At 44.8% G+C, this 14,041-nt stretch overlaps 1 pseudogene; it reads right to left on the bottom strand.

Moving 5' to 3' along the window:
• Window positions 1-12,388: 12,388 nt before the first annotated feature.
• Window positions 12,389-13,353, bottom strand: LOC147987004 (uncharacterized; annotated as a pseudogene).
• Between the last annotated feature and the right edge of the window lie 688 nt (window positions 13,354-14,041).

Below are 14,041 nucleotides of genomic sequence, written 5' to 3'. Positions count from 1 at the left end.
CGAGTCGTACCTCGCCGCGCCCTTGCTGTCCGAGGGTGCCCACCGCCTTCCTTCAGCTCTAACACCTCCGCCTCGCTCTCTTTCCTAGCGACCACCACCCGCCCGCTCACTTCCCTGGTCGCCATGTACCTATCTCCATCCTCATGCTCCCCGCTTGAGCCAACCCATTGGTCGCCGCATTGTACACGACCCATGCTGTTCACCGCCTTGTCGCCGCCATCCTCCACGCCCCCAATGATGTAGATCTTGCTGCGAGCCAGGAGATCCACCATCACGAATGAATCGGCCACTGGAGCCGGCAGAAGACGGGATCGAAGGTGAAGGCGAACAAAAACGACAGTGAGAACAACACCGTGGCTGGCACCGGCGGAGTTGATCTCTTGGCACGAGTTGCTCGATCAGGGTGATGCCTTGAGGGGCATAACATCCATGGAATAAAAGGTATCTGGTCCAATAAAAAAATGCACTCATGCGGTTGTGCAAGATTTGGTCAATGAAAAATGAAGGTTATATGTCATTATAATCATACGAAGATACTGGACCACGGAAAGGGGTATAAGTTTCATGTTCAACTCACATCTGTTCGTTGATAGTTGTTGGTTTTGGTGCTTAGATTAAATAATAGAGTGAATTTCATTTTTTACCCCTCATTTTAACATTTTTGACACTAATTACCCCATTTAAAAAAATTTCATCCAGATTACCCCATTTAGCAAAGGTCTTGCCAGTTTTTACCCCAGTAGTTTTTTTGAGAGTGATCTGCCAATTAACTCCGTGCCATCAGATTCCTCTTGGCATTTTTTTCCAATGACCGAACCGGCCACTTGGTTGAGCAGCACCCGTTTTCTTTTTCTCCTAGCTGTCAGGTGTACGTGTGCACCACATCGCCGGAAAGGGGAACACTTATCTTGAGCGGCCAAGTACGTTCAATTTTTTTTAAGTTCCAGCAATCGCTGGCCATTTGTATTAGACGGTAGAGATATTTACAAGCACCAACAGGTGGCAAGAGAACTGAAGAGAAATGAAAGGAAAGAGAGAGACTCCAGAAAGGGGATGATAAGCCGGGATCCCCAAATGGGTGTTGTAAGAACTTCACACCAGCAATTCTCCATTGCCCCAAGGTTGCCCTAATGATTTGGACCAAGCTGTTAACCGGAGCAATTTTCCTGTTGAAAACTCTCCTGTTTCTCTCCAGCCACACCTCCTAGACCACAATCATCATCACCGCTTTCATGCCCTTACAGTATCTATCCTCCGCTCTCTTCATGTACTGCGCCGACCGCCGAGACCAGGCGGCCAGGTTGTAGGATCAAGAGTGCTGCAGCCCGTCCATGTACTGATACGTTTTCATTTTGCAGTGCACCGGGCATTCCCAAAAAAGATGGTCAGACGTCTCGAGGTTCCGACATCACAGCTGGCAAAAATATTCATTTGGACAGTATGTTCAATTTTGCATTGTGAGTTGTGTTTCATAAGTTTAATGTGATGATATTTTAGTTTTCTTCCTTGATGCAAAACATCAGAGGACACATTTATTTTACGCTTTGGGAGATCATCAAACTAAAACATCACATTCTATTTTACAGGTCTGCTGTGCTATTGTCGAACATGTGTTTTTTAGTTGGGCTCCAATGATGTGTGTCCATTGAAAATTAGTACTACCAGTTATTAACATAATAGTATGGGATTTTTCTGTTATAACAGAAATGTATCTTTGGGCACTGAGTCTCTCTTGAGTAAAACACGATCTAGAAGGCTCTTAAAAATTAAAAGGGGTAAAAACAGACAATATTGTCACTAAATGGGGTAATCTGGATGAAAATTTGTTAAATGGGGTAACTAATGTCAAAAATGCTAAATTAGGGGGTAAAAACTAGAATTCACTCTAAATAATAATACGCTCTATCCTTGTACCAACACACGCAGACTGACACGCAGTGTAGGTGCTGTCCTTATGGCCACCGTGAGCGCAACTGATACGCAGCATGAGCGCAAGTAAAAGTCTTATTTCTCGGTGTGAGCAGTGGCCGCACCTGCTCCAACTTTCCAGTTTGCAGAAACCAGGCAGCCTCTGTTTAGTAGCAACGACAGCACAACGTATGGGCTGCAAACCAAGCTCAGCCTTAAGAATGCTGGGCATGAGCATGCCATAGTGCATGTGAGTAGAGAGAAGAACAGAGTAGGCCATGTTTTCACAGGTCAACTAGGAAAAGCTAGAAAGTGTGGAGACTTGCATACTGCACGCAAAAGACGCAGGACCAGGCTCGAAAATTCAAATCGGTGCCCAGGCTCCACTTCGTACAGCACATGTGCTACTGGGCACTTAGTTTCCTACTATTCAACATCCAACAGGGAGAATGTGTGATAGTCAAATAGTTTTTTTTGTAGGTTTATAATCAAATAGTTGCATTTATATATTCAGCTGTGATTTCGATAGCACAAAATCAAAGGGTGTTCTGTTTTGCTCAAAATGTTTAGTTAATTTTGGTTTTTATCAGAACTACAAGAAATCCCTTGCATATTTAGCTAGATTTCTAAACAAACCTTAGTAAAGAAAATAATAAAATATTAAAAGGCCTTAAAGAGAGCCAGCGTGTAAGAACAAACGGTGCATGTGTTATAACCTAAATCAATTTTCGCAGCCACAAACACACACGGGTATCAAGTTATTTTAGTACCAGCAGCCAAGAGGCGCGCGCGCGCACACACACTGACACACATCATGCATTTCTTCAGTATACTAGTACTAATACGCGCGTGTATAACCTCATACAGAAATTCTTGTCCATTGTACTTCACAGCAGTCAAAATAACCAAGGATAGAACTGATAAAGCTTCCGTCAATTAAAAATGGTAGATCACTCTTTCTCCCATTCTCGAATCATCGATCTCTCTCTGTGAAATTCTACGTAGCACCACGGTTCTTTTCATCTTATTCATTGGTATTGAGAAGAGTATCACTGACGAAGTTCATAAAGTGAATCATAAGAAATGAAACAACACTCCCTGGTCCCATTGTAGTATTCGCTATTGGCAACTACAAATGAAGAAACAATGAAGAAACAATCGGTAGAACGGCTAACACCACGAAGAAAGACAATGCACAGATACAACATCGAGCATGTTTATCTTGTCCTTCAAATAACTGATAGGTAACAATCTCAATTCCATATATGAAATCTCTCTTTCAAACAGTAGACATTTCAACCATTTTTGCTTGTGCTACTGCTCTTTTTCAGGGTAAAGAGGAACTTGTAACAAAGCACCCGGTGTTACCTGCATGAATACAACACCAAAGCATTGCCCATTAGGCTCAGCAGTACACTTCATTTATTCCTATTCTTAAGTTATTTTTATTGTGAAGAATCGGCTCATGAAAGTAGTTTGGTCATTCATAAACAGAGAAGCATGTTGTTGGATCAACAATCCAACTACCTATATGCGTGTGGACATACAGTTAAGCCAGAGCCAAAACAAGCTATAAATTTATTCATGTGAGCATCCATCAAATCATCACACTAGAGACGTTCAGAATTCTGAAATTCATGCACTCCACATGGTAATCCATGAGTAGATTGGATCGTGCCAAACCACTCCTACCAACTGAAGCATCATGTTCACCGATTTTTTTTTTGCAAGAATGGATTGGTTTTGGATTCTAAAAATAAAACAAACAATGCAATCTAGTTGTTCCTGAAAAAATCAAACACCCCAATCAAGTTGCTCGGACGCATACAGAAGATGTGCTCACAGGGTCGGATGGTGCTGGACTCGGGGGCATCCAGGAGGAAGAGGCTCCCACACCTTGCTTCTTCATCCGTCGTTGTCGAGGACACGGATGAGGCATCAGCAGGAGCGAACCCACTGCCGAGTCCAACAGAGGCATGTGGAAGCGACCACCCCCGCGCTAGACCACGGGGAAGCAAGGCGCAGCTCGGCGTAGCGTGTAGGTGCTACATGTCCGACTTGAATCCTGCTCTCCCCGGCTGCCACCTCACAGCTCTCGATGGAGTTGGCAGGCGAGGACCATGTTGGCAAGGCGTGGAGACCACGACCGGGGGAAGATTCAGAGGCCTACACGTTACCCCGCGGATCCATCCCCGACGTGCCACCTCTGTGATCCGCGGCCAACACCACCACTCGTCCACACCAGACCCTCGCAACCCCTCGCCACCACCGCGGACCAGCGATCCAAGCCCGCACCATGGACGCCGGTGAGCCATTCTCCTCGGACCTGGCTCAGCGGCCAGGGCTGCCACCGAGAGCTCGCCTTACGACCTTAGTGCTCCACCAGCGGGAACTTGCCGCACCTCGCACGAGGCACGAGGGACTGGAGGTTGATGACGATATCGACCGTGCCCCGTCGACCCGGATCTCGCTGGTATTTGTGCAGCAGATGGAGTCATGAGGGAGCCCTTTGGGGAGCACGGCGACGCGGGTGGGAGAGGATTGGAGCGGGCTGCTCGCCGGGGAAGGGAAGGGCAGAAGGCTGGGGCGGTGGGATTTGGATCGGAATGGAGAGCGACTAGTGATGGAAAACGACTAGCGAGGGGGAGAGAGACGGGGCGGAAATAACCAAAGCCCACAACCTGAGCATAGCACAAGGCCGGAGAAAAAAATAGAAACTACAAAAAAGAAAGCACGAACCGTTCCTGGGGTAGGTACTTCATCAGTAGCTCGGAACCGTTCATGGGCCAAGAACCTTAGTCACGTGGGCCGAGGTCTGCGCCGCGCCAGAAATACCAGCCTACCACTGAGCCTACTGGCTTAACAGGGGGGACCGTGGCCCACTTTGCTCTATATGAGGAAATAAAAGTGAAGCACCTAAAATGCAAGAAATATAAAGAGGGAAAGAAGGTGGACCATATCCCAATGCAAACATGTGGCCTTGATTGCAATCTTCCCAGAGAAACACAATAGCTTTGCTTTTCCCCATATATATATATATATATATATATATATATATATATATATATATATATATTTGGAAAAAGGGATTATTTCAATTTGCATCCAAACCACAACAATACCATGTAACAACATAATTTAGATGTAGTCTTAACTTCTAGTTAGAAATGCACAACAATACTAAATTGCACAACTAACAGACTTTTCTTGGCACACATACACTAGTGCAGAACCGGGCAATAGCACCGGTTCGTAAGGCCCTTTAGTGCCGGTTCGGTAACCGGCACTAAAGTGTGGACACTAAAGCCCCCCCTTTAATACCGGTTCAGCACGAATCGGTGCTAAAGGGCAACCACGTGGCACGAGACGCGCCGTGGTCTGAGGGACCTTTAGTCCCGGTTTTGTTTTTGAAATAAAACAAAAACAATCCGCCAACTGGGCCGGCACGGCCTGCATACGACTAGAAACCCAATATCTAGTTAGGCCAGGATGCAGGCCCGGACGGCCCAGTAGGCCCCACAGGGCAGAAGACTTGCAATAGGCCCACAAAGGCCTGCTTGGAGTGGAGCTCGACACGGTAGCCGCGGCGGGGCTTATAAACCGGTGCGAGCTCCTCTCAACTAGCGAGGTGGGACTAAACATTGTGCACTGCGGGTGGCAGCGCATCACCTTTAATACCGGTTGGTGGCTCCAACCGGTAATAAAGGGGGGGGGGGTTCTTTAATACCGGTTGGAGCCACCAACCCGTACTAAAGGCCACCACCTCTTTAGTACCGGTTCGTGGCACGAACCGGTATTAAAGGTTCACCACGAACCGGTACTAATGAGCGTTACCCGCCTAGACGTTGGAACCGGCACTATTGGTCACATTAGTGCCGGCTCAAATACAAACCGGGACTAATGAGCTAAACATTTGACCCTTTTTCTACTAGTGATAACATTTTGGGTATCCATGCAAATTCAGAATCAATCTGTGCCTGAACATAATCTTTGTTGGACTCCATGCGGCTCCTGACTATTTACCTATTGACATAAGAATTCACAAGGTGGAAGGCAAGAACTACTTTGCACATATAGTTACAAGATTACAGGCGAAGTGGTGGTAGGTGGCGGCGCTGCCACCGAGGATGAGCAGGGTGTAGCCTGCCGCGTACTTGCGGAGGTCGGCCCCGAAGGAGATGAGGGAGGGGCGAAGGTGATAGCGATTAAGAGGGTGCGGTAGTGGTGCTGGGTGGTGAGGCAACTAAGGAGTTGGGACACGAACGACGCTGTCGACGTGCTTTGCGGAGGTCAGTGTCGAAGAGGATCTGCATCAGCGGCGTACGTGATGAGTTATGTGTGGGGGAGAAAGAGGAGAGATAAGGTGAGGAGGAGTGGGGCGTGGTGGTGGTTAGTGGTCGGACTGAGCGGAGACATGGGGATGGACGACGCCGGCAGCAGCCACCATGCCAGATTGTTCCAGAAGCTTTCTTTTTTTAATTGCTCAATAATGAGGTTGTGGGAGATCTGACAGTCTATATTGCAGGATGACAGGCACACCATCATCATTAATTTTGTTTTTTATCATTTCCCATTATGAGTTCTCCCAAATGGTACCTATTTCTGCCATTTCGCCGTCCGGTTGTCCCATCTCCCATTTCCCCTTGCCTGGTGTCCGATCTAGCCTTGATGTTGCGGTAAATTAACTCACTTCCCTCTCCTCTGACCTATGCCACTGATAATTTTATTTCCTACACCTTTGCGGAATAACCCAACCATAGCTCCGGTTTTAGGCTTTAGGTTTCGCGTCTCTTTCTTGAGATAACTAGTTTTCTGCTCCTTCCCGGCAAAAAAACCTAGTTTGTTTTAGGCTAACCTAGATTTATTTTCGAGGTTGGTAGAAAGTCGATGCCATCAAACTAATTCAATGGCAGATCCTATACGGCGCGTAGGTCACGCGCACCCCCAAGCACCTGATCCAGCATATGGGCCGACCCATTTTGCGGTTTATTCCCCACTGGTTTTGGGAAGGTACTAGAACCTTAACAAAACCGGTTTTTTGTTTTTCATGTTTCTCTACCGTTTTTTCTTTTTATCTATATTTTCTTTTATTATTTTTTTCTTTTCTATTTTCGTTTTTCTTTTCTATTTTTCTTCTTTACTTCTTTAATTTTTTCGGTTTTTCTTTTCGAATTCGTGAACATTTTTTGTTCATCGAATTCAAAACATGTTCAACAATTGAAATAATGTTCATAGAATTCAATTTTTTGTTCATCAAATTTTAAAAATGTTCATTGAAATTAAAATTTTGTTCATCTAACTGAAAAAATACTCATCAAATTTTATTTTTGTTCATAGTTTTCAAAAAATGTTCATCAAATTTAAATTTTGGTCATTGAACTGAAAATTTATTCATAATTTTTTAAATATTCTGAATAAAAAATTTGTTCATCAAGTTCAAAAATTATTTATCAAATTCAAAATTTGTTCATCAAATACAAAGAAATGTTCAACATTATTTAAAAATCCTCATAAAAAATTGTTCATTCTTTTTAAAATCACAAACATTTTTTGAATTCAGGAAAAGTTTTTGACAGTTTACGTTTTTTTGAAAATTGAGAACCTATTTGTAATCCTGAATTATTTACAAAAATGTTTATGAATTCAAAGAAAATTAGCCGATTCAGAAAATGTTCCCAAGTTTCAAAAATGTTTATAAATTTTTATTAGAATATCCATGAATTTACAAAAAAGTTCATGAATTCAGAATATTTTCGCAAATCTGTAAAAAAATCACAAATTGTAAAATGTTGATGAATTTGAAAAATGTCATGATTTCAGAAAATATTAAAAAAAATTGAAAAAAAAGTTCATGATTTCTAAAAATGTTCAGAAACTTGAAAGATGTTTGTAAAAAAAGAATAAGAAAAGGAAAGAAAAATAAACATAAAATAAAATAAAAAGGAAAAAGAAAAAGTAAAAGAAAGAAAAACCTAAAGGAAAACCAGTTTAGGAAGGTTCTAGAACCTTCCCAAAAAGGATGCGGATAAAACACTATATTGGGCCGACCCAAACACTCGATCTGGCGCCATAGGAGGGTACGCATGATGAGCATAATTGGTTTGCTACCAATATTTGGCTTGCCAAATGTTGGCATTGCCAACTATTGTCAACTTTACGTGAGATAGGCAAAATAACTCGTAGCCAACCAAGTAGTTGCCAATATTTGGCACAATGCCAAACGTTGGCATGCCAATTTTTGGCAGCAAACCAATTATGCTCGATGTCACTGGTAGGCAATCTATGCATCAAATAGGGACCGCCGCCGAATAGGGGGAGCAACTAACTAAGGAGTGCCCCTTCGGGAGCCTCCCCTAGGGTCATTTGGGGTGGGCTGAGAGCGCGCCACTTGGCGCGCTCTCAGACGTCGCCACGTGTCGCACTCTGGGTGCTCTCTTCAGATTCTTTTTATATTTTTTCACACGCATTTTTGGCCTTTTAGATGGTTTTTTTTCCGGGTTTTCACCAGTCTTTCTTAGCTTTCGGGCATATTTTTGGATTTTTTTGCATGAAAAAATATCTTTTCTTTTTTCCTTTTGCGAGAGGCACGGTTTTACTTCCTCGAGATGCATGGATTTGCTTCCACGAGAGGCATGGCCATGCCTCTCGGCAACGAAATAAAAACCGCGAGAGGCACGGCCATGCTCTCGATTCGATTTTTCCGTCCGTTTTTTTCATGAAAAAAATTCATCAAAACCTATAAATATGGAATCTAGTTTTGAAGATCTCGACACGAAGAAGCATGGAGGCTGAAGAAGCGAATGACTCTGGGGCTTGCGGTTGCCCTGGAGGGTCTGAGGCACGGCGGAGACGATGGACAGAGAAGTCGAGCGACGGCTCTCTAGCTAGATGTTCGGTGTTCCTTCGTGTCTCATTAAGTTTTTATTACCTCTGCCCTTTTTCGTTCTTCGTGGTATGACATGAGGAAAGGGAAGGGCGCATATCGTATCCATCGTATGCAATCTTTTTATCGTAGTAGCTAGAGTGTCTGTAATTTACTTCGGCTTGGTCAAAAAATTGTACAATTAGGCTTTTGCCATTGGTTTCTTTTTATTACGTGTGTTGGATACTTGGATTGGGTCTATGATATGGAGATTGTAAATCTTTTTTATATATTTCCGTGTCATGAGAGTTGATTCCGATCTGTTTTATTCGTCTCCTCCAAAGCTCAACAAAAGCACTACTCAAACAGCCTAGATCAGTTAGTATAATCTGGTGCACGAGTCTACTCCAGGCATGCCGCAAAAAAGAGGGAGAGTCTACTCTAGGCGATTATTTGTCTAGTTCAAAAAACTGAACAACGATCGACCATGGATTCAGCTCAAGGTTTTTTTTTTCGGGAGTGGGTGGAAAAGTCGGTTTTCAAAAAATCTAGGGAATTCCGGATTTATTTTGCCTTAATTTTTAAATGGATTTTTAATTTAAAATATTTTAATGTCCATATATAAGGAATTTAACCCCTTGCGTACATGGAGTACTTCTTGTTGCAGTGGTCAGCTCGCACACTTCGAGAGTTCGACTTTAACCTACCACCGCGTTGCTACTAATTTTTTTAAAACAAGCTGAAATAACGCAAACAATTGATTCCTGTGCGAACTGGGAATCGAACCATTATTTGACATTCGCCTAACATTTAATTTCAAAAAATTAGGCGGTAACAAAAATATTTGGAGGTCACGAAATTTCCGGTTTCCGGTCGGTAACCAGAATTTCGGTCCGAGAAAAAAACAACCTGATTCAGCTGCAATGAATAAGCATGCAGCTATTGAAATTTCATGCTAGCAGATCAATCTTTTGAGCTGCTTGGATCTTTGCATACGGGTGATCATATTCTTGGCTTAGGATTTTTGGGCATGGAACTGTTCGATCTCTCAGACCAAGACCTGATGTTCTCATAAGAAGAGGTTTGGAAGGTGATAAAGAGATGCCATCAGATCGAGTTCCAGTTTTGCATGTCTTTACTGGGTTATTCTTTGAGAAGGCTTGGGAGGTTGTGAAAGGAGTTCTCGTGGCGGCGGTGCAGAAACTTTTTGAGAGTAATGGAAGGGGTTTTGCTAGGCTAAATCAGGCGCTCATTACACTCATCCCAAAGAAACCTAAGGCTAGTGAGATTGGCGACTTTAGGCCTATGGCTGCCCGTAATGGGAGTATCATATATAGTATCATGCATGCCAATTAAGCAAGTTTGATGAGGTGACATAGAATTAAATGAAGAAAGAGAGGCTTGAGTATCATATCATGATACCGTATCATATTAAATGATGTGTTACTTTGTGTCATGCATGGTTATAAATGTAGTCCTTTATGATACCAACTTATAATACTATGCATTAGGGATGTAGTATCATAGACTAGTATCATATGCATGATACTAGTATATGATACTCCCCATTACAACCAGCATATTAGCTTGCTCCATAACTATCCAAAGTTTTTCTCAAAGCTACTGACATCTCATTTAGAGCAAGTACAACAATGCCTAGTCAGTCGGCTGCAAGCCGTTCCACGTCAGGGCATCTTCAACAGGTTGTATGTTAGTCTTGTTGGTAAATTGTCCATGTCATCAACCAACAAGCTATCATACAACTACTTCAATGAGTTGTATGTAAACTATCCAATAGATGGTGAGACAATAAATGTGATTGCTCTCTATTTTACCTTGGAGCTTGTGCAAAGGTTGTTGGTTAATCTACATACAACTTTGCTCTCTCTCCATATTTAATACATGCCACATCAACACTATGTCTTAGATGGCAAATTTACCAACACCTATCTCACAACTGTTGGAGATGCCCTCACAAGAAATCTAGCTGGAGGGGAGAGAAGGCAAGAGAGAGAAGCGAGCGGGCGCTTCAGTTATCGCCCGGCTACAACGCAATTCTCAAGAGAAAAGCACTGCATGCAAGGCTGGCGCTGCCTCCCCTCCTCCAATCATTTGCGTTTTCCTCTCTCCCGTGCATGTAAACATTAATTACTACAGCCAATGCCTATAGCCAGCTTTACTATACTCCCTCCTTTCATCTATATAGGGCCTAATGCGTTTTTCGAGGCTAACTTTGACCAAATGTTAGAGCAATAATATATGACATGCAACTTACACAAAGCACATCATCAAATTCATATGTGAAAGGAGCTTTCAATGATATAATTTTCACATTATACATGTCATGTAGTATTAATTTTATCAATAGTCAAAGGCGGTCTTGAAAAACGCATTATGCCCTATATAGATGGAAAGAGGGAGTACGAGATTTCTTTTATGAAGGCTAAAAGTGACATGGCAGCAATATACAGCCGGTAGCGGGCTCTACTATTAGGCTGCTTGTAATGGGTAGTATCATAAGTTAGTATCATGCATATGATACTAGTGTGTGATACTATCTCTCTAATGCATAGTATCATGTACTAGTATCATAGATGACTTTATTTATTGTCATGGATGACACATAGTAGCATTGCATTTATTATGATACGGTATCATGATATGATACTCAACCATCTCTTTCTTCATTTAATGCTATGCCACATCATCAAAATTGCCTACTTGGCATGCATGATACTACCTATGATATCCCATTACGACCAGCCTTAACCATGCTCTTATGCGAAAGAATGGCTGAATTGGTTAATGTCAACCACTCTACATTCAAGGGGCGCAAGCTTCATCACAATTTCATCTTTGTTAGATATGTTGTCCGCGGACTGCACAGACACAAGGCTGAAGGGGTGTTGCTCAAGCTTGATATTTCGCGCGTGTTCGATTTGATCTGATAGTCATGCATGTTCGAGGTGTTGGGGGCTAAGAGCAACTCCAACAGGCCGACCCAAATGGACGGCGATTTCGTCCGCTTTTTGTCCGTTTGGGTCGGCCGGCCGCCCGGCGGTCGTCCTGTTTTTGATATGGGTCGGCAGCGCACCCAACGCGTCGACCCATATGTGCCGGCGTGGCCGGCTGGCCGCCCAGTTTTACATGATTTGCATTCAACATATTGTCAAATAAAAATGTTAAACAAGCCAAATAGTCTGGCCGCCCAAATAAATAGTATAGTTTTACATGCCAAATACAAATAAAAATGTTTCACATAGTTTTGCAAATGAATAAAAGAAGATACATCTATTGGTTGCCAAATGAGCCCGCATATGCTCAACCAAATCATTTTGCAGTTGCACGTGAGTTTCCCAATCACGCATGTCTTCGTGAAATTGAGTGAACTGCTCAAATGTTGCCGCTACTCCATGCCGAGGCACAACATTCTCACCCTGAAACTGAAAGCCTTGATCGTACAGACGTTCCGGGCGCTCGTCTTCTACGATCATATTGTGCATGATCACACAAGCAGTCATCACCTCCCATAGTTTCTACGTGCTTCAAGTATTAGCAGGATACCGAACGATGCCCCATCGAGATTGCAAAACACCAAAGGCACGATCGACATCCTTTCTAGCACTCTCTTGCTCTTGGGCAAATCTTTTCCTTTTCTCTTCGATAGGGTTGGGTATTGTCTTGACAATAGTGGTCCACTGAGGATAGATACCGTCACCCAGATAGTACCCTTTGTCGTAGTTGTGGCCGTTGACAGTAAAGTTCATCGGTGGGCTGTTGCATTCGGCAAGCCTAGCAAACACCGGCGAGCGCTGAAGCACGTTGATATCATTGTGTGATCCAACCATGCCAAAGAAAGAGTTCCAGATCCAGAGATCTTGAGACGCCACGGCCTCTAGTATGACAGTGCAAGCCCTGACATGTCCCTTATAATGCCCTTGCCAAGCAGAAGGGCAGTTCTTCCACTCCCAGTGCATGCAGTCTATGCTGCCAAGCATCCCCGGGAAGCCCCTGCTGGCATTCATCGCCAACAAACGGGCTGTATCTTCAGCTGTCGGCTCTCTCAAGTACTCAGGACCAAACACAACAATAACAGCCTTGCAGAACTTATACAGGGACTCTAGGCATGTAGACTCGCTCATACGGACGTACTCGTCAATGAGATCACCGGGCACTCCGTATGCAAGCATTCAGATGGCGGCAGTGCATTTCTGATAAGAGGAGAAACTAATCTTGCCGACGGCATTCTCTTTGCACTCGAAGTAGTCATCATAGCCGACCACTCCCTCTCTAATACGGTTGAAAACATGCCTACTCATACGGAACCGGTGGTGGAATTTGTGATGTTTGAACAACGGGTTTGTTGTATCAAAGTAGTCCTTCCATAGAAGGAAATGTCCACTCTCTCGGTTGCGATTCAACGCCGGAAGGTGGCCCGGAATGGAGCCATGGAACAACGGCCGCTGGCTGTTGAGGTGGTGATGGACCAACACGGCAGCCAATATCTCCTCCTCGTCTTCGGACGACGAATCATCGGAGTCGCAAAGGAAATTGTGGAAAAAGAACTCGTCGGCGGAGTCCATTTCGTACCTTGGCAAACTGTCGAACAGCTTGCGGGCGTCGACGAAGGAGATGGTCGGCGAGGGGAGTCGCGGTGCCCACAGACCAGCTAGCTGCTCTGCCGGCGTCCGACGAGTGTGACGGCGTCCGACGAGCGTGCCGGTCGGATGTGGCAGGGCCGGCGAGCGCGACTTCTTCGTCGCGGGCGGCTGTGCGGTGGGGGAAGCGGCGGTGGGAAGTAGTTTGCTCCCCGGCGGCAAAACGGCGGCGGAGGGCGACGGGGGGGGGGGGGGGGGACGACGTTGTTGGGCGGATGTGGAGGCGGCGGTAGCTGGAAGAGTCGCCGAAAAAAAATGGGCGGCGGCGGCAGCGACGGAGGAGGCGGGAGGGTTGCTAGTTGGCCGTAGGGTGAGACGGGAGGCCAATGTGCCACAGACCAGCGGGCCCGGAGAGAGGCGTAGGCGAGGGCACGCGCGTCCGTCGCGTGTCCGCGCCGACGCAAATCCGGCTAAAAATTGGGCCGGAAATGGGTCGCCCGCGGACGAAAAACAGACGAGCGTCCGTTTGGGTCAGCGCGTTGGGCCGCCTTTTGTGTCCGCCCCAACCCAAACGGACGGCCGCGGACGAAATGGGTCGCCCCATTGCAGTTGCTCTAAGGGCTTCTCCGATCACTGCAGGTCTTGGATTTTCATCTTACTATCTACATCGAGC

The sequence above is a fragment of the Triticum urartu genome, chromosome 2A (genome assembly GCF_056163025.1).
Source record: "Triticum urartu cultivar PI428250 chromosome 2A, HENAU_Tu73, whole genome shotgun sequence".
In the NCBI taxonomy this organism is placed as follows: Eukaryota; Viridiplantae; Streptophyta; class Magnoliopsida; order Poales; family Poaceae; genus Triticum; species Triticum urartu.
Note: the sequence above shows the minus strand (reverse complement) of the source record. Positions and strands in the feature narration are given on the sequence as shown.